Below are 26,825 nucleotides of genomic sequence, written 5' to 3' on the forward strand. Positions count from 1 at the left end.
ATTCTTGCCTGGAGAATCCCTATGGACAGAGGAGCCTGGAGGGCTATGATCCATGGGGTCACAAAGAGTTGGACACCACAGAGCAACTAAATACATTGTTCTATCATCCATTCAGTTCAGTTCAGTTGTTCAGTCATGTCTAACTCTTTGCGACCCCATGGACTGCAGCACACCAGGCCTCCCTGTCTATCACCAACTCCTGAAGCTTGCTTAAACTCATGTCCATTGAGTCGGTGATGCCATTCAACCATCTCATCTTCTGTCGTCCCCTTCTCCTCCTGCCTTCAATCTTTCCCAGCATCTTTTCTAATGAGTCAGTTTTTCTCATCAGGTAGCCAAACTATTAGAGCTTCAGCTTCAGCATCAGTCCTTCCAATGAATATTCAGGACTGGTTTCCTTTAGGATTAACTGGTTGGATCTCCTTGTAGTCCAAGGGACACTCAAGAGTCTTCTCCAACACCACAGTTCGAAAGCATCAATTATTTGGCACTCAGCTTTCTTAATAGTCCAGCTCTCACACCCACACATGACTCCTGGAAAAACCATGGCTTTGACTAGACAGACCTTTATTGGCAAAGTAATTTCTCTGCTTTTTAATACGCTGTCTATGTTGGTCATAACTTTTCTTCCAAGGACAAAGCATCTTTTAATTTCATGGCTGCAGTCACCATCTGCAGTGATTTTGGAGCCCAAGAAAATAAAGTCACTCACTGTTTCCATTGTTTCTCCATCTATTTGCCATGAAGTGATGGTACCTGATGCCATGATCTTAGCTTTTTGAACATTGATTTTTAAGCCAGCTTTTTCACTCTTCTCTTTCACTTTCATTAAGAAGCTGTTTAGTTCCTCTTCACTTTTTGCCATAAGGGTGGTATCTGAAGTTATTGATATGTCTCCTGGGAATCTTGATTCTGGCTTGTGCTTCATCCAGCCTCTCATTTCGCATGATATACTCGACATCATCCATTCCATATTATCAAATAATTTTTGTTTGTGCAAGGCAAATTACCTACCATGATTGCAGCTGATTTCATATTTCAAAGTTATCTATATTCTCCTGATTCAGTGATTGAATTTTAAATTATTTTCTTTTTTTTGTAGCACAGTGTGGGTTTTGAGATCTTAGTTCCCTGACCAGGGATTGAACCTTAGCCCTCTCCACTGGAAGCTTGAAGTCCCCTGGTGATTGAATTTTTAAAGTATTTTTTATATAAATTTTTTCTTTTGATAGGGATTCTGTAGGAATTATATACTGTGTTAATTTAAGTGCATATAATAGTTTTGTACACCTAGTCATCAGTTGATCTTTAATATGTATAATATTTATAAACCTTGAATATTTGGGATTAAATGTATGATCCTAAACAACATATTTAAAGTAAGAATTAAGTGCAGTGTGTATATATATGAATAAAACTGGACGTTTCCTACTGGTATATTACATGGACTGTACAGAAGCATGTAATTTGCTCAGCTGCTCCTCAGTGGTCTATGATAAGATCCCAAGATCTCTTCCATATTCAGGTATTAGAATCCCTACCAATATTTGCTATTTAAGAATCATCCATATGAAGAGATAACTTGATGATATTAAACTTACTTTTCAGGTTTAATTTAGCTTTTATAGAGACAGAAAATAAATCAAGCAGTTATCCATGCAGTTACTAAGTCATTACTCTTATTTCTGTGTCACTGTATATCAAAATTAATAAAAATGGAGCATTTCAAGTGAGTGTATTATACTCAATAAATCATAGTGTTTTAAAATTCTGCTTTTAAAAATTATATATGTATTATACTATCAAAGATAAAATACAAAACATGAGGAAGGGAATGATGAGGTTTCTGCTTTTCCCTCTCTGACATCTATTGTCAGTTTTTAGTCCATTATTATTCATAGAGTGCATTAAAAATACATCCAATCTTAAGTATTCGGACTTTTGTTTTTACAGATGACACTGGGTCTCAGAATAGGTTATTAACCGTTACTGCAAATAAGCCAAAGGACATTATCACTTTTAGTCTGACAGAATTTATCATACAGCATTAATCTCTTGAGGCTGAAGAACTTGAAAAATTGCAATGTATGCAAAGGAAATTAGATAAGGAGTAAAAAAGAAATCATTGAAATTTTACTTGAAAGACGTGACGTTTTAAGGACCTGTAAATTGCCGAATTTTAGTATGATGAAAGACTAAGGTTTCCCTATTTCACATCTGGGAATATTTACAGCATAAGTATTTGTGACTTTGCTCATTCATTGTCACATTTAAATCTCACAGTAATCCTATGAGGTAGAAACTATTGTTAACCATATGTACAATCGAAGAAACTGTAGCTCAAAGTAATTAAGCAGTATGTATAATGTTGCACAACTAGGAAGTGACTAAGACAAGACAAACTGAAGTTTGTATTCTACAGAACCTGTGCTCTTACTTACCATATTGAGTGAGATAACAGATAATGTATGGAAAATATTAAGTGCAGTGCTTAGACCACACTAGATTTTCAAAAAACAGTTCTTTTTTTTTCTTCTTCTTATTTCATGTGCAGGTCTGAGGAATTTTCTAAATTCATAACAAACATTTGATAGAAAGTATTTGAAATATTTTCAGTGAAATAGTGAAGAACCTGAGACACTAAGATTTTTCATGATTTTCACCCTTTTCTCCATTCTGCTCTAGAAATAGTTCCCCCCAAATCAACCTAGTCTTACCCATTAGTTGATAATAAAACATACTAAATAGTTTATTCCTTGATTCTCAGGAAAGTCATCTCTAAGGAAAGTCATTTTAGATTCTGTTAAAACAATGGTTCTCTGGCAGTGGTGGTTTTGTCCACTGAGACATTTGGCAGTGTCTGGAGACACTTTCAGTTGTCACATCTTGGGGTATATGTGTGCTCTTGGCATCTGGTGGGTAGAGACCAGAGAGGTACTGAACCTTCCACAGGACCACACACAACAAGAAAGATTTGTTCATCCCCTAGTGTCTGCAATGACTGTGTTGGTAATCCCTGTGTTAGAAAGATCAATGGGAAATAGAGAGTAGCAGGATAGCTTTTCTGTTCAACAGAAAATCTTTGGTGGTGAGTATATTACTGTGTTAATTTATTAGAACTTACACTCATTTTCAAAAAGTGCTTCAGCATGGCTTATATCAAAGATATGTATTCTTTATAAAAATACCATCATTAAAATATAGCATAAAACCAAAATGATGAATTAGGACAGGTCAAGGCTTTTATTTTATTATTATTTTTAAAATATAAATTTATTTGTTTTAATTGGAGGTTAATTACTTTACAATATTGTATTGGTTTTGCCATACATCAACATGAATCTGCCATGGATATACATGTGTTCCCCATCCTGAACCCTCCTCCCTCCTCCCTCCCCATACCATCCCTCTGGGTCGTCCCAGTGCACCAGCCCCAAGCATCCAGTATCATGCATCGAACCTGGACTGGTGATTTGTTTCTTATATGATATTATGCATGTTTCAATGCCATTCCTCCAAATCATCCCACCCTCTCCCTCTCCCACAGAGTCCAAAAGACTGTTCTATACATCTGTGTCTCTTTTGCTGTCTTGCATACAGGGTTATCATTACCGTCTTTCTAAATTCCATATATATGTGTTACTATACTGTATTGGTGTTTTTCTTTCTGGCTTACTTCATTCTGTATAATCGGCTCCAGTTTCATCCACTTCATTAAAACTGATTCAAATGTATTCTTTTTAATGGTTAAGTAATACTCCATTGTATATATATACCACAGCTTTCTTATCCATTTATCTGCTGATGGACATCTAGGTTGCTTCCATGTCCTGGCTATTATAAACAGTGCTGCGATGAACATTGGGGTACAATTTAAGAACTGGTAGGGAAATGCTGCTTTTCCCCATGGCAATCTTGATATATATCTTTATGTTAGCACATTTTACTTATGTGCTTTCTTATGTATTTTCTTTTCATTTTCACATTAGCCCAATGAAAGTTCAGGCAGTGATGAGAAAAGTGATATGTGGAAGCACAAATACATATTTAAAACAGTTAGTTCTGTATAGGGGCAGAAAAATGACGGTGACTTTCAGTGTGTTTTTCACCTCCTTACTCTGAGATAGATAGAGCTGGAATGTACCTTGTAACTTTTAAATCAGAGTTGACTGCTCTGTGATTTTGAACAAGAAAAAAAGAATGAAAAAGAATAGAAAGTAAGAATAATACAAAACTTGGAGAAGTCAAAACCAACAAATTCTAATTTTGTGTTTATTGTCACACTATTGAGGCAACAATGTTCCCCTGCCCCACATCGTACAGAACAAACTAGACACAAGCAAATGCCCATTAAAAAGTGAATAGAGGGAAACTAAGAATGTGTATGTTCATATATTTGGCAAGTTGCTGTGTGAGTAGCAAGCTCTATTCTTCGGGGTGATCTCAGGCCCTTTCTTCATTTCACTTCCCAGAGTGGGTGGCATGGGCAGGGCCATCTGGCCTGCAGGCACCAGACAAAGCTTTATCTGAAACAACAATAATATATTGAAGTATTGATAATAGCTATTATAGGGAATAAGCCTATGGTGGGACAAATGGACTCCTCTCTTTGCAGTCTGCATTTATTGAATCCTACTCATGGTCGCAGTACTGAGCAAATTTATACTAAAGAGTTGGCCTGGAAAAGAGGCCAAGGAAGTTAGTCAGCCTTTTTTTAATCTAAGCTAACACCTAACTCTAATTTGTTCAAAAACTGTCTATGAATCACTGATGGAATCTAGCTCAGGTAGTCTGGTGCCTACAGTGCTGTTGAGGTGAAAGAAAAAGAACCAAGAATAATCTCTGCTTATTTGGCTTAAAATACTGCAAATAAGACTATAGTATTTCTGAGATGGAAAGATTGGTTGTTGATGATGGAGAGTGGACATTTCCTTTTGACCATGATAAGTTAGAAGCAGGAGGTTTTATAGAGATTATGACATATATGTAAAGGTCACTGCTAGAGTAATTTAACGTTTATTATTGATTCATGAATTATTAAAATGGCAACTGAATGTGATATGAGAAGGAGAATTTTGTTTATTTTTTTAGGGTGGGAGTTAATAAGTAGGTATGCAGCTATTGAAAATGATCCACTAGAGACAGAGAAATTGGTACTGCAGACTCCTGGGGAGAGCGCTGAAGGATTCTAAACCGAGAAGATGTGTGAGCCTTTGAGAACAGCGAAGAGGAGCAAAAATCACTTCTGTGGAGTGGAGACAGAGCCACAGAGGCAGATGAAACGAGATGTGGATGGGTTGCTAGAGGTGTGGTTGCTCGTGTTGCTTCTGTTTTCCTAATAAAGAAAGGGAAAGCTCTTTGATGGTGGGGGAGGAGGGAATGGAAGGTAGACTTGTCAACAGAAGAGAAAGGGTAAAGTCATCATTTTGGGCAGACATCAAGCATACTAGGAAAATGTGCACAGTGCTAGGCAGTGTTGTGTGATCTTTAGTGATCGGGGGACATTACTGAATGGAGGAATACCTCCTTGATGGTGATGAGGTCAAGGAATCAGGGACCCCATTTCATGTTTCCTGCAAGAGATGACTAGATGAAATAAGTTCTTACGGTGTGCTTCTTTCCTCACTTGTCCATCTGCTCCCCATTTTAACTCTAGTTTCCACTTTCTGTGTTTAACTCTTTGAGGCTCTGGATCCACCATACATTTCTATATGTAGGAATTAATATAAGAAATCTGTTGGGATTTCCCTGGTGCCAGTGGTTAAGACCCTGTACTTCCACTGCAGGGGACTCAAGTTTGATCCCTGGTCTGGGCACTGAGATCCCATATGTCGCCTGGCTTGCCCTCCCCCCACCCCGCCCAACAAAAAAACCCCACAAAAATCTGTTATATTATCAGATGGGATTAAGGATCAAGGATACATTTGATGATATAGATAGATAGATGCAAAGACCCCTAGAAGCAATACCGCAAGCCCATGAGAACTATTTTAGAATTTATTGAAAGAAAATCTGTGTCAGAACAAAGCTAAGGGTCTTTGAAATGACTTAACCAACACAAGTAAACAAAACCAAACAAAACAAATTGCCAACATTAAGCAAATAAGGGCTTTCTTGATAGCTCAGTTGGTAAAGAATCTGCCTGCAATGCAGAAGACCCGGTTCGATTCCTCGGTGGGAAAGATCCCCTGGAAAAAGGAAAGGCTACCCACTCCAGTACTCTGGCCTGGAGAATTCCATGGACTATATAGTCCATGGGGTCACAAAGAGTTGGACATGACTAAGTGATTTTCACTCGCTAAAGCAAATAAAACTCTGCATGTCTGACTTTGACTTTTCCTCTTAATTATTTTTCTTTACAGAGGTTTCTATGAAAAGTTTAAATGAGAATCATAAAAAAGTTCTAAGAAGTTTAAATTTTTTCTTACACTATATATGAAGGCTCTTTTTTCTTAAAGAACAAATGTATCTGTCGGAGAAGGTCTTAGGGAGGTCAGAAATTCCTTCTTTATTAAAAGATCTTTGATTTTTTAATATTCTCCAAAGCAGAAGTAAACATGTCAACTTTTAATTGCAGCTTTTGTCTTCAAGATTTATAAAGTGAAAAACTCTGCGAAAAGTTTACCTATTTTCCCAGCTCTACTCAGGCATACTTGAGGCATCACAGCTTCAGCTGGTGACAAGGTGATAAGCTAATGTTAGCATTGTTCCTTTCTTCTCACGCTGTTCACTGTCACTGCTGGTGATTATACTTCCATCTACAGGGTTTGTAAAAACCCACACTCCCTTTGTCAAAATGAGAAATGTGTCTGAGGAAGGGAATAACAATTAGAAGAAGAACAACTGCCCCTGAACTCTGAAGTATAATCTCCATTTGAATTTCTCTTCTAGCTCCCAATGTTTCCAGAAATGAAGTCCCAGTCTGTTGTCTCTAATAGGTTATTTTATTTCATAAGGATGCTCTTAGGATCATGAGCTGTGATAAGTTGCTCAGTTGTGTCTAGCTCTTTGCAGCCCCATGGACTGCAGCCCACCAGGATCCTCTGTCCATGGAGATGCTTCAGGCAAGAATACTTGAGTGGGTTGCCATACTCTCCTCCAGGGGATCTTCCCAACTCAGGGATCGAACCCAGGTGCACACATTGCGAGTGGGTTCTTTACCATCTGATCCACCCGGGAAGCCCATTAGGAATATAGAGACCTGCAAGCTATTTCATGTAACATTATATATATATATATATATATATATATATATATATATATATATATATCTGCACTGGTTTCTGCCTGGACCCACAGCTCTGTAGATAATCTCTTTTAATATCTAAGTCTTCTCCACATATTTCAGTAGACTCTGTTTTGCCTTGAAAAGTAGAATACTATACAAGTTTGCCTTTAGGAATAACATAAGACACAAATGACAATGAATGAGCAAGGTGAATAGCTACACCACCCATTTTTCCTGGTGGATAACCTCTAAGTCCACGACCGAATTTCCATGCAGACACTGATGACTATCTAGTAGAAATGCGCCAGACTTTTGGCTAAATAGGACCTCTGAAAATCTGTCCTTTGTCTGGGGAATTTCACAAGTCATTTTTTCACGTTTTTCCAAGATAGAAATCAGAAACACTTCTGCTGTCTCAGGAGCTGGAAGTACAGTATGTATGATCCAGGCTGTAGCCACCAGACACTGCCATTTGTGATTTGATTCAGAAGTGAAGAAGCAGATGGCTTGGAATCCATTCATTTTGGACTGAGCTCAAACCATTCAGTTTGCAGAGGCGGGCTGAATTATAATGTGGACATCTAGTGTCCAAGATCAGTGGTGCAAGTTATGGCACCAGTACTGATCCTCAGCAGCAATGGACCAGTTATGGAGTAATTCACAGGAAGTTTCTGGCTACGTAGCTCCTTGTCTGATCCTCTTATTGCCCTGGAGTACCCCCATGTTATCATAAAGTTTGATGTTATCATTCCTTGGAATTTCTAACTCAAAATTTAAGTTGATAGCCAATAACAATGATGAAACCTGAACCATCAATTGCAGGACACTTAGCAAAATAAAAATTAATTTAAAAAGGAAAAAAGAAAAAGAAAAGAAGAACCCTAGCAGAGATTGCATTTTTGTCTCCAGAGGTTGCATTTTCATAAGGACCTGATAACCTCCCTGGGGGAAAGAAAAGTGGAACATCTTTTCCAATTAATAGTCACCGCCCAAAAAAGACTAGACATTGACACTAAATTAAAAGGGGTAAAATCTGTTCCCTAAAAACCCAAGAAATGACCTTGCAATGCAGAGTCATGAAGCAGATGACTCTTAAGTTAATCATTATTTGTTAACAATATTAATTTGTTTTCCACAGGGAAGATTACTTTGTAGTTAGACAATAGTTTTTAATGTCAGTTTTAAAATTTTTTTCAAAATTTCTTTGAGAAACTAAAAGCATTTATCAAGTAAAATGCTAACAACACTAACGGTGCTATACAAATATAAGAGAACAGATCATTTGGTTTTGAGATTTTAAATAGTTTCTGTGCCACTGGGGAGAGACAATGCTTTCAAAAATCAAGCAGCATGTGAATTTGTAAACTATAAAAACAGAAGGAGTGATATCAATGCAGCAAACCCACTCTAAGTTCAGTTCATATAATTGAAAAAAATAGGAGAATAGCATTTAAAGGCATCAGAAGATGACAGGGCACAGGATACTGGTCTCATCAGGAAACAGTCTTTAAATATACAAACGAGAATTTATGAATAGCCCTGAGATTGTACTAGTAGAGATAAGAGTCCCAGCAGATGAGATATCAGATCCAGGAGCAATCATTGTTACCATTATTATTATCATTCACATACAATCTGGGCATAAATTGGACGGCCACATGTTTCAAGTCAACCATGCACTTTGACTTGCAAGGAATACATTAAAAGAAGTGATGTCGCTCAGTTGTGCCCGACTCTTTGGGACCTCGTGGACTGTAGTTTACAAGGCTCCTCTGTCCATGAAATTTTCCAGGCAAGAGTACTGGAGTGGGTTGCCATTTCCTTCTCCAGAGGATCTTCCCGACCCAGGGATCGAACCCAGGTCTCCCGCATTGAAGGCAGACGCTTTACCGTCTGAGCCACCAGGGAAGCTCATTAAAAGAAATAACATGCAAAATGCTTAGTCTAGTACCTGTTACAGATTAGAAAATTAATAAATGTGATTTTCCTCTATTTGGCAAATATGATTTTATGGGTTGAACATTCTACATGCTGAAAAGACTGAAACCCATGGACCATGAAATAACTGTGAAAACTAGAAGAACAACCTGGGAGATTTAAGATAGGAAAATGCAACATCTTGGCTAATAAAATTTCTGAAAGAAAAAGATGAAACCTCTTTTATGATTTTGATTTTTTGTAGGAAAATTTCTCTAGATTTAAAAATACCGGAATTTCAGCTGCTGGTAATATCAGAGAAGCTTGGTTGGAAGAACTAATCCTCCTAAAGGTAACAGTGATAAAATCCCACTATTTCTAGGCACTGGAAAGCAATAACAAGAAAACAAGAACTGTACGGGAGCTTATCCTTAAAAGAGGAATTGGAATGTTTTCTGACTTTGTGACCTTTTGCATGAGAGCATTCCCTGATTCATATATAACTTGACATTCAGAAAATCATAGATGTATGAGCTTGAGGTATCAAAGGACAGAGTTAAGGACTCGAGGAACAGTCAAAAGTTTAGGGTAGAAAATCTTCAAAGGAAAGGGGTCAGATGGGGGCCAAGTACTCTGATTTGCCCAAATAATTGGCTGACAGCTATATTATACACATAAAGAAAAAACACCAAGGAAGCCAGTGAAAAAAATCAGCAACTGCAAGCTGAAACACTAAACACAAGTGTTAACTGCTGTACATTATATAGAAGATAAGACTTAGAGTTTATTTAAGTTAACTCTGCTATAGCAAAAATCACTGTCTATTATATATAATAGTCTTCTTTATGTTAACAATTAATCACGATAAAATTAGATAACAATAATGAATATTATTGTCCAAAACTACAGTAAATATTCAAAGATAAATTAATGTGAATATAATTAAATTATTTTCATAGAAAGATTATGAATGATGATAAGGCTACAAATAGGGTAATTTGGGGATACAGAAAAAGAGAAAATCCTGAGCAAATGAATGTAAGTGGACAAATGTCAGACACTTTGAGAAAGGTAGCCTGACTAGAGAGAAGACATTGCTAACAGTGAGAAAAATAGAGAACTTTAAGGATAACTCCCAGTCCTGCTATAGATATAACAACTGGCAGATTAAGAACCTCTCTGAATTTCAAGCATCTCCTCCTCAAAAAGGATAAAAATATCTTCCATGAAAAGTTATGGTCTTCTGTTTCTAATCATGAGGGAGCAGCTGAGTAGATATTATCAGCTTGCCATACTGCTGCAAACAAATAAAAAGCCTGGAATAAATATAAAAAACAGTGGCTTCTAGATATTAGACAGTGACCTCTACTGAGCTACAAGCCTAGAATGAAGGGAAGCACAAGATGAGAGTTCCTTGTTCACACTGGATTTCTCCAGAGAAAGCTCAAGTGAAAAATAGAATTTGTGTTTGGAAGAGAAAATGGAGATTAGAATTTAGGACAGTTAAAACAGCTTCCTTTTGGGAGGTTGGCTACTAGAAGGGAGGAAGTCAGACAGGGGGAAAAAAAAAAACCAACAACTCAAAATTCTGTGCAGAAATTCCTCTCAAAACTTTGGGAAACTTTTGGTGGAGAAGAGCTGCTGGGATGCTGATAGGTAAACAAAGATTTCAGAGGTTACACATGTTTGGGAAATGTTGGAGTTCCTAGTTAAATAGTTAGGAGAAAACTTTGTGAATACCAAAATCTTTTAGTTGACAACCCCAGAAATGCCACATTCAAAGAGAAAGCCTCACACTTTAGGAGTGAAGAATATACCAATGGACTAAAAACTGAAATGAACTTAGCCTACCAAATCCTAAAACCAAGCCTTGTGAGGATCAGGATGATTTGCTAGAAATTTGATTGCTATTATAATATAATTCCATAATCTTTTGAGACAGTAACATAATTTAGAGCCCCAACACCATTTGGTCTGTGATGTCTATAGAAAATTCAAGAATCAGAAGAAGGTAACCAATAATCAAGGGAAAAAGAAGTTAAAAGAAGCAGACCAAAAATCCTCCAGATATTGGAGTTAGCAGAGAAGAGTTATGAAGAAAACAAGAAAAATATGACCAAAAGACATAAAAATCTGTTGTATTTAACAGAGAATTTGATTTCATTATCAATAAATAATGGACATTCTAGAAGTGAAAAATATAATACCTTAAATAAGGAATTTGTTAAAGAAGCTTAAACATAGGTTGGAACAACAGAAGCCAATATAAGTGAATTTGAAATCAGGGATGCAGAAAATAGCATATTAATTATATGATGGTGGTGGTGGTGGGGGAATTGAGACTCAAGTTTTATTTAGATTGCTGTCAATATACTTTATATAGGATAACTGATGACAGGAAAGGAGAGAAGGAAGAGAAAATAGGAGAAAATGCAGTATTTGAAGTAACAATAAACATGCATTTTTCTATTTAATGAAAGATATCAATCCATTGGGTAAAACCCTTAGCTCAGATAAACCACACTTAGGGGCATCATGTTCAAACTTCTGAAACAAAGATAATGTCTTAAATATAGGTAAGAAAAAAAACATACTACCTTTAGGGGAAAAATAATAAAAACAGTAGCTGATTTCTGAATGGAAAATATAAAGCCAGAACACAAATGGAATGACATTTTAAAGTGGATTAAAAGAAAAAAAATTGCCAATTCAGAATTCTATTCCCAGCAGAGCTGAAATAAAGCATTACTTGATAAACAATACCTGAGAGCCAGTGTCACCAACAACCAGCATTGTACAAAATTCTAAAGAAACTTCATCTGCCTGAAGGAAAATGATGATGTTGCAGAAGAGTAAGAAGAAATGAACAGCACTGGAAAAAAATCAAATATACAAAAGTCCGTTAACTTTAAAACTGTAAAAATTATGCTTACTTTCCCCTCCATTAGCAGTATATGCAAATATCTAGCCTTATGTATTTTTATTTTAATACATTTAATAACTTTTAGATAACAATATCATTATTAAGTTAAAGACATCATACCAGATTAAAAAATCATATCGGTTGATTACTTATGGATGGTCTAACACAGACAGTCCAGTCTCACTTGAAAAGAGAGAGTTGTACCAGTTGCTCAACTTCTGAGCTCAGAGCATATGTCTACTGTGCAATGCTGCCATATCCAGTGATATCTTGGGTTAAACAAGTTTATGTAGCCTTGAAAGGGTATAAACCATCAAGTCCAGGCAGCAAATGACTGAAAACTGATATCTAGTTCATCTTGATTCTTACATATATTTATACATGGAGAATAAAATCTCTAACTTGGCTATATTAGCTGTATAATTTTTTTCTTTAGGAAAATAGTTTCTTTAGCCCAATTACCCTCTGGATGCCTTTCTTTCATGACCAGGATAAGTTGAGTGACTTATCAATTGTCTTATAAAGTCAGCTAATTATGTCACGTTGGGGTAAAGAACACACTGAAATGAGAAGACAGGTTTAGGTTTTGCTTTTTCATTATATACTTGAGTAATATTGGCTAAAAAATTTACTTTTCTGAGACTTAGCATTCTTATCTATGTCATGACATGATAATACATTATTTCTAAATCATAAGGCACTTTAAAAATATAAGCTACACATTTCATTATCTAAATGACTGAAAAAATTTCAATTATATATAGAGCCCAAAATAGTGGATTCTACTTCCAGGTCCAAGGACTTAGAACAGACCTGAATTTGAAGCTGAATATTAAATAAGAGAAGATAGAATGTATTTTAACATAATATTATTTCAAATCAACATAGAATTTTACTATTTTGATGTTTTTGAAAATAAAATATTGCAAAAGATGCTGAATAAGTGCATTTTGAACAAAAATGAATGACATCTCAAGCTTTTTGTGGTGTTTGGAATAATACAGTTATTGTAAATTTTATATACTAGAACTAAATCCATATAGAAAAGAAAAAAAATAGCAATACTTTTCTAATATGCCGTTATGGTACATATTAATGAGTTTATGTTCTACAGTGTGTAAATAATGCTAAATTGATATATCATGAAACTAACTTATTAAAGAACTTATAAGTAGATTTTTACATAACAATTACCAGATTGATGAGGGTAAGGGGGAAAAACTGATGACAAAAAGTGGCATAAAACATGGTTATTATCCTGAAATTAAACAATGTTATGCCATGAAATGATAAAAGGCTTTACCAGCTGGTTGTTAATACCCTAGAAATGCTTTTATGCAATAATTGAAATGCAAAACCCAGTCATTCACATTTTATTGGTTAGAGCAAGCCATAATGTAGATTTTTATAGGGATACGCAGAGTTACTGCTGTTATCCATAAGTCTTTTGGCCTTTTCAAATGTAACCAACTAATGTAAATTGTTTTCAGTTGTACTGATTTATGTTATTATCATAGAAGTTATAATAAGGAAAGTTCTATTTGACAAGTCAGTCAAATAGAACTTTTATTCTGGCACTGTCAAATTATAGCTTTCAGAATGCACCCCTGGGTTCTTATAGTGTCTGTCAACAAACTTTAAATGACATAAATTTTATAGACAAATCGAAATTGTGGATACTATCACACTATAAGCTGTCACTTTAGAAGTCTGTGAATCAACTCTAACGCAACTATCATTGACCCCAAATATTTTGTGATTTTTCTTGAAAATTACTAACAATGGATTTTATTTTAAACATTCTCAGTACTGGAAAATCTGTTCTTTGTGGATAATCATAAAATTTAAAAACAGATTTTGTAGCAAGATGGTAGAATGAATATATATATTTATTAGTGTATGAATATGTGTATATATAAGATTGTTGTGCTGTACATAGTGGGTCAGTCGTGTCTGACTCTTTGCAACCCCATGGACTGTAGCCCACCAGGATGCTCTGTCCCTCCAGGCAAGAATACTAGAGTGGGTTGCCATGCCCTCCTCAGGGCACCTTCCTGATCCAGGGATGGAACCTAGGGCTCCTGCATTGCAGGCAAATTCTTTACCAGCTGAGCAACCCGGGAAGCCCAAGAATACTGGAGTGGGTAGCCTATCCCTTCTCCAGGGGAACTTCCTGACCCAGGAATCGAACTGGGGTCTCATGCCTTGCAGGCGATTCTTTACCAGCTGAGCTACAGGGAGGCCTATATATTAGATTATATACTACTTATTTCATCTATTGTCTACCCTCTCTGGATAATAGTAGAAAAACAATCCCCAACTTTTAAAATAAAGTGATTAATATCCTCAGTGGCACACAATCTACTTTGTGGCAGCTTTTGAACAAAAGATAATCACTAAACTAGTCTTGAAGGAAGATACTTCTGTGAAGTATAAAGAACTATTTAATATGTAATTTATGGGATGCTTATTAAAAGATCTTTCTCACTATTTTATAGCTGCATATTAACTAAAAAGAGCTTTTCACAGGGGTTCATTTTTATACTTGTATGAGAGTCACCATTGTATATTTTGGGGGATATTTTCTAATTTGAAAGTGAAAAGGCAGAATGAAAAAGTTGGCTTAAAACTCAACATTCAGAAAACTAGGACCGTGGCATCAGGTCCCATCACTTCATGGCAAATGTTGGGGAAACTGTGGAAATAGTGACAGACTTTATTTTCTTGGCCTCCAAAATCACTGCAGATGGTGACTGCAGCCATGAAATTAAAAGACCCTTGCTCCTTGGAAGAAAAGCTATGACGAAGCTAGACAGCATATTAAAAAGCAGAGACATTACTTTGCCAACAAAAGTCTATCTAGTCAAAGCTATAGTTTTTCTAGAGGTCATGTATGGATGTGAAAGTTGGACCAAAAAGAAAGCTGAGCAATGAAGAATTGATGCTTTTGAACTGTGGTGTTGGAGAAGACTCTTGAAAATACCTTGGACTGCAAGGAGATCCAACCAGTCAATCCTAAAGGAAATCAGTCCTGAATATTCACTGGAAGGACTGATGCTAAGCTGAAGCTCCAATACTTTGGCCACCTGATGTGAAGAACTGACTCATTTGAAAAGACCCTGATGCTGGGAAAGATTGAGGGCAGGAGGAGAAGGGTATGACCGAGGATGAGATGATTGGATGGCATCACAAACTTGAAAGTTTGGTTGTTGCATAAAGGAAGAAATAAAATAGTGACTGTTTACAATAATATGTGATAAATAAATCAAAGATGTATGGCTGGGTAAAGAAGGAGAAGAACTGGTTGTGGTAGTTAGCCTCCAAGTTGACCTTGATTGCTGATAATCCTTGTCCCCTTGTACGTGCCCTTGTATAGTCCTCTTTTCTCACTGAGTTTGAGATGACCCTGTATTAGAAGGGGCTTCCTTGATGGCTCAGTTGGTAAAAATATCTGCCTGCAATGCAGGAGATATGGGTTTGATCCCTGGGTCAGGAAGATCCCCTGGAGGAGGAAATGGCAACCCACTCCAGTATTCTTGCCTGGGAGATCCCATCGGCAAAGGAACCTGGTGGGCTACAGTCCATGAGATTGCAAGAGTCAGACAGGACTGAGCAACTAAATCACCGTGATCACCACTGAGTAACAAAGAACACTGTAAAAAGACTTGCAGCATCCTGCTTGGTTTCTTATAATACTTGTTCTTGGGCCCCTACATAACCATGGAGATGGATTACTCAAAGTGGTGGGATGGAAAGATCATGTGGAGAGACTCTATGGAGAGGAATTGAGAGAGAGAGAGAGATTTCTGCGAAACCCCAAGTTGTCCTACCCTCGAGCAATTTGGAGTCCGCCCTCCTGTACTACATGCCATCTGGATGAATCCTCCTCAATGAGCTCTATCCAAATTGCAGATCTGCAAGAAAAAAATTAAGATTGCTTCTGATTTAAGTCTGCTTTTGGAGTAGCTTGTTGTATAGCCATAGGTAATTGGTACAGAATTTGGGATGCTGCCATTAACGTGGAGTACTGCAGGAATGCAAAACTAAAGCCTGTGGCGCTGGCTTGAGGGTCAGTGACAGAAAAATCTGGGAGCGCCTCAAGGTGATTATTAAATAGAGAAAGTTGAGGGGCCTTGAGGAGAAGGTTGCTGAAAATCTGGAGGACAGTGAGAGAAATGTCATTTTAGGCTGGAGAAAAATTATGTACTGGCAAAACACTGAAACTCCTACTTGCAATAACATGAGAAATAGAGAAAAGTATTTAATCTCAGGTTTTTGCTAAAGAAGTTTCCAGGTAGGATGTTAAAGTTGCCAACTGGTATGATAAACCTGAGGAGAGCCAGATGGACTGAAAATGAAATGTTTAGTTTTCAGAACTTAGAGGAAATACAGAGGTACCAAAATGGTTTTCCAGCCAGCAAAATGTTCTCAAAGAGAAGTGACCTCAGGGCAGAGATCAAAATATGAGGTATGGCTGTAATACCCTTGGTTAGCTTCCCAGGTGGAGAAGTGGCAAAGAATCTGCCTGCCAATGCAGGAGACGCGAGAGACGTGGGGTTCAGTTCTTGAGTTGGGAAGATTCCCTAGAGCAGGAAATGGCAACCCACTCCAGTATTGTTGGCTGGGAGATTCCATGGACAGAGCAGCCTGGCGGGTTACAGTCCATGGGGTCGCAAAGAGTCGAGCACAACTGAGCACGCACACACAGGACCTTGGGAAGACTTGAGGTTGTGCCTCCAGAAAAACAGTGAAAGTGAAAAGTGAAAAGTGAAAATGAAGTCGCTTAGTTGTGTCTGACTCTTTGCGATGCCGTGGACTGCAGCCCAACAGCCTCCTCTGTCCATTGGATTCTCTAAGCAAGAATACTGGAGTGGGTTGCCATTTCCTTCTCCAGGGAATCTTCCAGATCCAGGAATCGAACCCAGGTCTCACGCATTGCGGGCAGATGCAGGCAGACGCTTTAACCTCTGAGCCAAACAATAGGGGCACTAATAATATTTTGTGCACAGCTCACTGTACTTCTGATAATCTAGGGGCATTTTCCACAACAGCTACACATACAACCTGAGATACAGAAGGACATGTCTTAGGAAGAAATGTGGGTGTGATTTCTGTCTAATGGTATGAACTATAATTCAACACACAGGAAGCCTACAGTGTTTTTAAAAGAATAAAAATATCTTGGGCTTTGGGCTTTTTGTTTTTGAACTGTCCACAGTAACTGGAATAGCAATGTAAACAGGATCTCTTTTTTTCTTTTTCATCTTTGATGTCAAGTGACTCACGTCTCCTGAGCCCAGGACCTATAGAGATCTATAGGCAGCTCGTTTCTTTTTCTCTATTGAACTCGTTCAGGGATCATCCTCTTATGTGCTGAGAAATTGGTTAGAGATGGTTGCAGAGGTAAAGGCATGGACCAGCAAGTTTAATCATAGAAAATTCTTGTTATTTGGATCTTTGTGTGGTTTGATACAGACCAGGAGGTGAGTGCCAGTGTTTCCTGATGCTCAAATGAAACTGTACCATGAGGTGCATCTTCCTTGCCTTACAGGTTCAGAGAATGTGGGATACTCAAAACTAGACAAGTCTCAGACAGAGCTGCTGCTGCTGCTGCTAAGTCACTTCAGTCGTGTCCGACTCTATGAGACCCCATAGACGGAAGCCCACCAGCTTGCCCCGTCCCTGGGATTCTCCAGGCAAGAACACTGGAGTGGGTTGCCATTTCCTTCTCTAATGTATAAAAGTGAAAAGTGAAAGGGAAGTTGCTCAGTCGTGTCCGACTCTTCGCGACCCCATGGACTGCAGCCTACCAGGCTCCTCCGTCCATGGAATTTTCCAGGCAAGAGTACTGGAGTGGGGTGCCTCATTGTACTCAAAACTGGAGATCATGCTTCCTTTCTCCACCTGCATTATTCTATGTATTAAATGTATCCTGCTATGGGATATAAAAACCCAGTTGGCATCTATCTAAACTGCTAAGTCTTTCAAAGAGGGTTTCAGATTAAACTGAATTATAATAAAATAATTATAATCAAATAAATCTGCCAAAGGAAGGAGATGAACATGAAAATAAAAAGGAAAATAAGATCATATAGAAAGAAACAAATGTAATGTAACAAAATTCAGTGTGGGAGTTCAAAAATCATTATTTAAAAAAATAATAATTTTATTTATTTATTTTTGGCTGTGCTGGGTCTTTGTTGCTGCACAGGCTTTTCCTCTAGTTGTTGAGTGGGGGCTGCTCTCTAGCTGTGGTGCACAGGCTTCTCATTGCAGGGATTTCTCATGTTGCAGATACAGGCTCCAGGGCACGGGGACTTCAGTAGTTGCCACTCCTGGGCTCTAGAACACAGGCTCAGTAGTTGCGGCGCATGGGCTTTGTTGCTCTGAGGCATGAGGGATCTTTCGGATCAGGAATGGAACCCATGTCTCCTGGGTGGATTCCTTACCACTGAGCTACGAGGAAAGCCCCCCAAATCATTAATTTTTAAATGCAAAATTCAATAGCTGAATTAGAGGAGAAGTTCATGTGCAAAAGAAAAGCTCCTAGCAGAGTGTTAAAAGATAAAGAAATCACAAATACAAAGATAAAATAATTGGAAAAGAAACTCAGAAGATTCCACATGAGTTAAAGGGGTGATAGTGACTTAGGAGAAAAGAGTACAGGAGAGTACAGGAGAGGCAATCCTTAAACAATCAGATGGAAACTTCCCTAAGTTGAGAGGAGATCTGAGCGTAAAATTAAAAAGCCTCACAGAGTTCTAATCTGGGTGATTAAAAAAAATTACATGAATCTGGATGTAGCCTGACACATGAACTGGACATCTGGACCTGAATTCAGAGCTGAAGAAAACTGTATATTTTAAGGAAAAAGTGACAAGTTTTTGCACAGAAGAGATTGCATCTTATTTGCAGTGTCAGGATCTAAAATAGTGAAATAAATCAGAAGACAGCTGAGAAAAAAAAGGCTGTGACACAAAAGTCCTATCCTTAGCCAGAAGCTAGGATATTATTCATCTGTTCTATACCAAAAACAAAAACAAAAACAAAAAAACAAAAAAAACCCCCAAAATGGATGTTTAACGATGTATAAGAAGTCTTGTAAATTTTGGTAAAATTTCTTTGTTTTTTAACAGTGGACTACATATTACTCCAGAATGTGAATATAACATAATTAACCAACCATTTCCCTATTGATTGATGTTAAATTCCCCCCACCCAGTATTTTGTCACTATAAACAATATTGTGATTAATCTTCTTACAGTTAGAGCCTTGTGTTTTAATGCCTTTAATTTTATGAGATAGGTTCCTAAGAATGTTATTTCTAAGGTCAAGGGTGTATTTATTTCAGATTTTAAAAGGTGCTACCAGATTGCCCTCTGAAAAGGATATAAAACTTGACATTTCCATCACCAGGGAAAAGAATATCCTTTTGCTGAATATCTCACTACAGGAGGTAGCTCTCTCTTTAGAAAATGTTTGTGGGTCTAATAAATATAAAGTGATATTCAGTTGTTAATTAAAATTGCATTTTGCTAATAAGGGAAGTTGAACACCTTTTTGTCGTTTTGCTCTTTCAGTTTACTAATCCTACAAGTTACCTAACCAACAGCCTTTGACCATTTTTTTAATCTGAGCTTTTTATCTTATAGATTTGTAAGGATTCTTTGTGGTGGATTTGTGTGTGTATATGTGTCTGTGTTTGCAGCTACATAACTGACATTTCCTGAAGGTTTTGTTTATTAACCCTATGTATGTTTTTATTAATTAAAAAAATAAGCAATCATCTTATTATGTATAATTTTCCAGTGTTGTTGAAGAATGCTTCCCCCACTCCCAGATGGATATGTAGTCTTATTTATTTATCTATATTGAAGGATAGTTGATTTATAATGTGTTTTGTTGTTGTTGTTCAGTCAATAAATTATGTCCAACTCTTTGTAACCCCATGAACTGTGGCACACCAGGCTTCCCTGTCCTTCACTATCTCCCGGAGCTTACTCAAACTCATGTCCGTTGTGTTGATGATGCCGTCCAACCATCTCATCCTCTGTCACCCTCTTCTCCTCCTGCCCTTAATCTTTACCAGCATTAAGGTCTTTTCCAATGAGTCGGCTCTTTGTATCCGGTGGCCAAAGCATTGGAGCTTCAGCTTCAACATCAGTCCTTCCAATGAATGTTCAGGGTTGATTTGTTCGTTTCTGCTGATTCTGCTGCTGCTAAGTTGCTTCAGTCGTGTCCGACTCTGTGCGGCCCAATAGGTGGCAGCCCACCAGGCATCTCCATCCCTGAAATTCTCCAGGCAAGAATACTGAAGTGGGTTGCCATTTCCTTCCCCAATGCATGTATGCATGCTAAGTTGCTGCAGTCATGTCCGACTCTGAGACCCCATGGACAGCAGCCCACCAGGCTTCTCTTACGGGATTTTCTAAGCAAGCATACTGGAGTGGGTTGCCATTTTCTTCTCCATTGTTAGTTTCTAGTATATGGCGAAGTGATTCAGTTATACATATATGCATATGCTTTATTCATAATCCTTTCCATTATGGTTTATTACAGGATATTGTATACAGTTCCCTGTGTTATACAGTAAGACCTTGTTTATCTATTTTATATATAGGGGTGGGTATCTGTTAATCCCAAAGGCCTAGTTTATTCCTCCCTTACCTCCTTTCCCCTTTAGTAACAATAAGTTTGTTTTCTATGTCTGTGAGTCTGTTTGTGTCTCATAGATGAGTTTATTTGTGTCATATTTTAGATTCCACGTATAAGTGATATCATATATTTGTCTTTCTCTTTCTGAGTTACTTTACTTAGTATGATAATTTCTAGGTGCATCTATGTTGCTGCAAATAACATTATTTCATTCTTTTTTATGCCTGAGTCATGTTCCACTGTGGGCTTCCAGGTGGCTCAGTGGTAAGGAATCTGCTGGTCAATGCAGGAGACTCAGGAGTCTTGGGTTCAATCCCTGGGTCTGGAAGATTCCCCTGGAGGAGGAAATCCCACTCCAGTATTCTTGCCTAGAAAATCTCATGGACAGAGGAGCCTGTCCATGGGATCGTGAAAAGTCAGACACAGCTGAGCGACTGAACACAATATTCCATTGTATGTATATGTACACATAATGGAATATTGTGTTTCTATACATATATATACCTTCTTTATCCATTCAACAGTCCATGGACATTTAGGTTGCTTCCATGTCTTGGCTATTATAAATAGTGCTGCTGTGAACATTGGGATGCATGTATCTTTCCAAATTATGATTTTCTTTGAATATAAGCCCAAGAGTAGATTGCTGGATCATATGGCAACTCTGTTTTTAATTTTTAAAGAACCTTCATACTGTTCTCCCTAGTGGCTGCATCAATTTACACTTCCACCTACAGTGTAGAAGTGTTCTCTTTTCTCTGTACCTTCTCCAGCATGTGTTATTTGTATACAGTCTCCTTTGTTGCTGTTTATCTTTTAACAAACATATGTTTTAATTTACATTTAATTCTTTAACATACTTAAAGTTTTTTTCTCTTACATATGACAGACTCTGTGGGTTGGCTTATTCTCCAACAATGTCTTAAATTCTGTCCTTCTGGCATTTCTCTTTTGTGAAGGCTGGAAGCTAAGAGTTGATATCTCAGGTTCCTTTATAGTTTCAGGGTCATGTGACTCTGATTGGGCTACAAACACAAGGCCATGGAGGAAAGCATTCTTTTCTGAGTAAAAACAAAAACTTGTTTAAAAACAAGTGAAAATCCTTTAAGCCTGCCTCTAAAACCATTTTCCCTACTTGCTTGTCTGTAATGTGGATATTGTGCCTGCAGTTTCTGCCTTCATCTTGCAGTGGTGAAAATGAAAGCCAAAACCCTGAGGATGATGGAGCAGAAAGAAAGAAGACTGTGTCCTTGAGCTGCTGACATAGACCGAATTACACTCCCTCCCCAGACCTACTTGTAAAAACAACCCTCCATTTGTTTAAGCTACTGAATCACGAGGTTTTTGTTACTTAACACTGAAAATAATCTTCTCGGATGCGGGGGCCAACATATGCTTTCTTCTATAGATATATGGCTAATTGTGCTATAATCTATCTTTCCCCTCAATTAAAATGCCATCAGTGTCACTTATTAAATTACCATATATATTGAGATCTATTTTTGGATTCTCTATTCTGTTGCACTGAGTTGTCTTTCTCATCCTATGTCATTAATATGTTGATTTGATTAAAATGGTTTTATTCACACACACACACAAATAGGTGATAGGTGAAGTCGCTCAGTTGTGTCTGACTCTTTGCGACCCCATGGACTGTAACCTACTAGGCTTCTCCGTCCATGGGATTCTCCAGGCAAGAATACTGGAGTGGATTGCCATTTCCTTCTCCAGGGGATCTTCCTGACCCAGGGATCGAACCCAGGTCCAAATACGCAAAGAATATTGTGACAGTTCGATTTCACTGGACATGGCAGTAGTACTTTAAATCTGTCCATTTTCCCAAGAAAATTTCTAAGATTTCAACAAAGTAGTTTTCAAGCACTTAGAGCAAGGTATTTCAGGGATGGTCCTCTGAAGAAATAAGTTAAAGAATATGATATAATGAAAGCAGCATTGCTTATAGTCAGGAAATTTTCATTTTACTCCCCATCTGCCAAGTTTTCAACCCTACACGTGTTCTTTCAATTTCCTCATCTCTGATTGACTCATTCATAGACGTCAGGGTTGACAGTAGATGGCTCCTGGTGTCCCATGCAGTTCTAAAAATCAGTGATTCCACGAATCTATAAACTAGGACATTTCTCTGAAACTATTACATTCTTTCTCCTTACAGGAAAGAAAATTTCTGTGATTGGAATCTATCATCTTCAAATACATAAGTTACCTGTATACTTGTATGCAATCCAAAAAAATCCAATTGCCCACATTAGCTTTTCTTTTTCTCTCATGGTGTGGGAGGGCTTTTGGTCACCTTCTAGAAAAGGGGATAAATTGAACTTGCCTTGGTTCCCCTGTGGGTGACTTCATACAGGTCTTAACTTTGAAAGGAGAGACCAGGCAGACAGCTAGAAAAAGTTGTAATTCTGAGAAGTATTAGAGAAAATTTTGGGTTCACAGTGGAACCCAAAACTTCACTCAGGATTAGAATCTGCACTGCTTCCTAGACAGTCTGTACTACTTGGCCAATGCTATTTCTTTTTGTCCTTCATGTCGTCCTGTAATATTTCAGCTGTTTCTCACATATACAACAATCAGGTTACTTTTTAAGAATATAAGGATATGAAAGGTCAAATCATGTACCCTCCCAACAGTTCTTTTCATCTGCAGTAAGAGAAAAATTATATTCAGATAATTTTGTGCATTAGCTCTATTCTAGAATATCTCAAGATGTTGACTTAAAATTAATATGAAAAAATTATTAAGACTTAAGCAGGGTACTCCTTCTCTGTCCTTTCAACTAATGTCACAAGTTGATTCTGCTTTTCTAGGTCATGGTTCCTCCCAAGGGTTAAGACAAATGGTTTGACTAGGAGATTGAATCATTTAAAATTTATTTTCCTTTGTTTAACTTTAGGGTAGCTCAGGAATTTTGGCTATCCTAATTCATCTTCAAATTTAATTTAAAAAATGATAACTAATGACCTCAATTCAGATCATTTGCAAAATCTCACAGCCTTATAAATATGGATTATAACAAGAATAATGATTTACAGATAATGAGCTCTTTGTCTGTCTCTGGAATCTTCTTACAGCTGGAGGAGTATAAAAGGTCATACCTACTGGGTTGTATTCTTATCTTTCTCCCTCTGTGTTTATCACTTCTGCTGTGACTTTTTTGAAGTCCTTAATATTACCACTATCCTAGAAAAATGTGATTGAGGATAGATGGCATGAAGGTGTCAGCATCAGGATACAAACTTGATTATATTTCCTTTCCCTTTTGAGGTTAAAACTATCACAGACGGATTTTCTGGTTTTTCCTTTTCTGAATTCCATGTAGAAGCTACCAAGAAGCTTTCTCCATAGGAGTGATATCACAGTGTTATTGTAAAGTGTTATGTAGACTACAGCTGTAAAATGGCATGATCACTACTATAAGGAATCACAGCTTTTTTTCTGAAAAAACCTGCACACAGTGTTTATTCCTTGAAGCTTTTTGACAGTACTGTATATATGATATATGTTTAAGAAAACCGAGGCAGACACTTCACAGATTTTACCCAATGACAGAGTTGTTAAGTGAGATTCCAATAACACTTCTGTTAATTAAAACTGCCTATAGTGAGAAGCAAATGCTTAATTTAGTAATAGTGATATGCAGTTTATATTGCCTGGGGAGTGTGGTCTAGGAAGTTTCTTTAATTGTTTATCTTCCCTTGGCATAAATACATTAATGATAGATCGAATATTTTTAAAATTTTGAAAGTTTAGTCATAAAATTTATGATTGAGTACATTTAGAGAGCACAACATATTTTTCAATTCTCTGCCTCTTTCATCACAATAATTGCCCTCTCCAGTTTGTAGTAAGCAACTTTAAGCATTGATCAATTTCTAGATTTTTATTTACTCTAAGAATAAATTTAATATAAACATGATTCCCTATGTCTGTTGATTATAGCAGAAAGTATTATAAATTTTATTCTGGGAACTGGGAGGTTGTTAGGGATGCAGGGAATAAGTTGTAAGTAATTTGATACATTTTAAAACATCTAGTATTCTTTTGCTGATAATATAAAATACTCAGTAGTGTGATAACTTTGTTTTAGAAATCAGTATTAGAGAAATCCATTTATAAATACGTTTTTAAAAATCTTTTAGGTTCTCATTTTAAAAAATATTTATTTTATATATTTGACTGCATCAGTCAGTTGCAGCATGTGGAATCTTTTTAGCTGTGACATGCAAACTCAGGGTTTGGACCCTGTCCTTTGCATTGGGAGCATGAAGTCTTAGCCATTGGACTATCAGGAAGGTCCCAAAAACATCTATCCTTTTTTTTCTTTAAAGATAGCAATTTTAGGTAGTCTACAATAGTGGTGAGTCCAGTAGTATTCCAATCAATAAATGAATGGTCATTTATGTACAACTAATTTTTACATGGGTGTTCATTGGAAGGACTGATGATGAAGCTGAAACTCCAGTACTTTGGCCACCTCATGCGAAGAGTTGACTCATTGGAAAAGACCCTGGTGCTCGGAGGGATTGGGGGCAGCAGGAGAAGGGGACGACAGAGGATGAGATGGCTGGATGGCATCACCGACTCGATGGACATGAGTTTGGGTAAACTCTGGGAGTTGGTGATGGACAGGGAGGCGTGGTGTGCTGCGATTCATGGGGTCACAAAGAGTCGGATACGACTGAGTGACTGAATTGAACTGAACTGAACTGAATTTTTACATCCAGAGTGATACAGTATATTATTTTCTTACAGTGAATTTAACAATCTCAAAACAATTTAAAAAGTGTTAGCATTTGGGCAGTTCATAAGAAAAGCTGACATCTGTTCACAAAACATGGTCAGCGCAGTCTGAAGTTTTTCTTCAAGATTTTTCTCCAAACAGCTGTTACAATGATCCCCAGTTCAGAAATGCTAGGTATAATAGCATTGTGGAGGGAATTAACTTGATGAAAGATCCACCTTTCCTGTTAAGTCATGCTTAATAATGTCTAACTTCTCAGATAATTGTCTTCCACAATAGTTAAACAGTGAATAACAAGTAAAACTGATACACAAGCTTCTATTATTTTGTGAAATGATGGAATGGATGAAACAGAGGGAAACAAAAATGCTGTTTGAGGTGGGAAAAAAGAACTCATCTCCAATGATAGAATCCAAAGTAAGCTTGCTGCTGCTGCTGCTGCTAAGTCACTAGAGTCGTGTCTGACTCTGTGCGACCCCATAGACGGCAGCCCACCAGTCTCTGCTGTCCCTGGGATTCTCCAGGCAAGAACACTGGAGTGGGTTGCCATTTCCCCATTACAAATAGACCAACCATCAGGGCCTGATTTGGTAAAATATCCTCTAAATGGTCACCTCTTCCAAAAAAAATTCTGGTCTTTCACCTTGAACTAATTTCTCCCATTTTGTCCTTTCCCATCACTGCTCATGTCCCTATTTATCATTCGACTCCTTGGCTTTGGATTTGAGTTGTTAATATGTCTGGGACTATTGTTATTTAGTCACTAAGTTGCCTCCAACTCTTTTGTGACCCTATGGAGTACAGCCCGCCAGGCTCCTCTGTCCATGGGATTTCCCAGGCAAGATAACGGGAGTCAGTTGCCATTTCCTACTCCAGGAGATCTTCTGTACCCAGGGATCAAACCTGTGTCTCCCGCATTGGCAGGTGGATTCCTCACTACTGAGCCACCAGGGAAGTACATGCAGGACTGTGCCAGCCTGCAAATATCTTGGAGGCAGTGGTGGCGTCTTATTGGACTTTGCATGCTTTAACCCTCACCACAAGAAACATGGTGCCATATCTGGCACACTGAAGGAAATTAATAAAATTAAGTAAGTAAACAAATATGTAATATTTTAACTGTGCATTTTTAATTTTACTCTTCTCCATCAAATAAAAAATACAACAAAATAAGCATTTTAGCTTATCTTCAAATTAAGAGACAAAGAATTATATGATTAATTAAATTAGTATTCTTCCTCAGTATTCATCAAATTCAGTTGATAATCCTGTGTCTCTAAAGGCTAGGGTCTGTTTCCAAGTGTGAGTAGTATGAGACATTATAATTAAGTGACCAAGA

The sequence above is a fragment of the Capra hircus genome, chromosome 23, assembly GCF_001704415.2.
Source record: "Capra hircus breed San Clemente chromosome 23, ASM170441v1, whole genome shotgun sequence".
NCBI lineage: Eukaryota > Metazoa > Chordata > Mammalia > Artiodactyla > Bovidae > Capra > Capra hircus.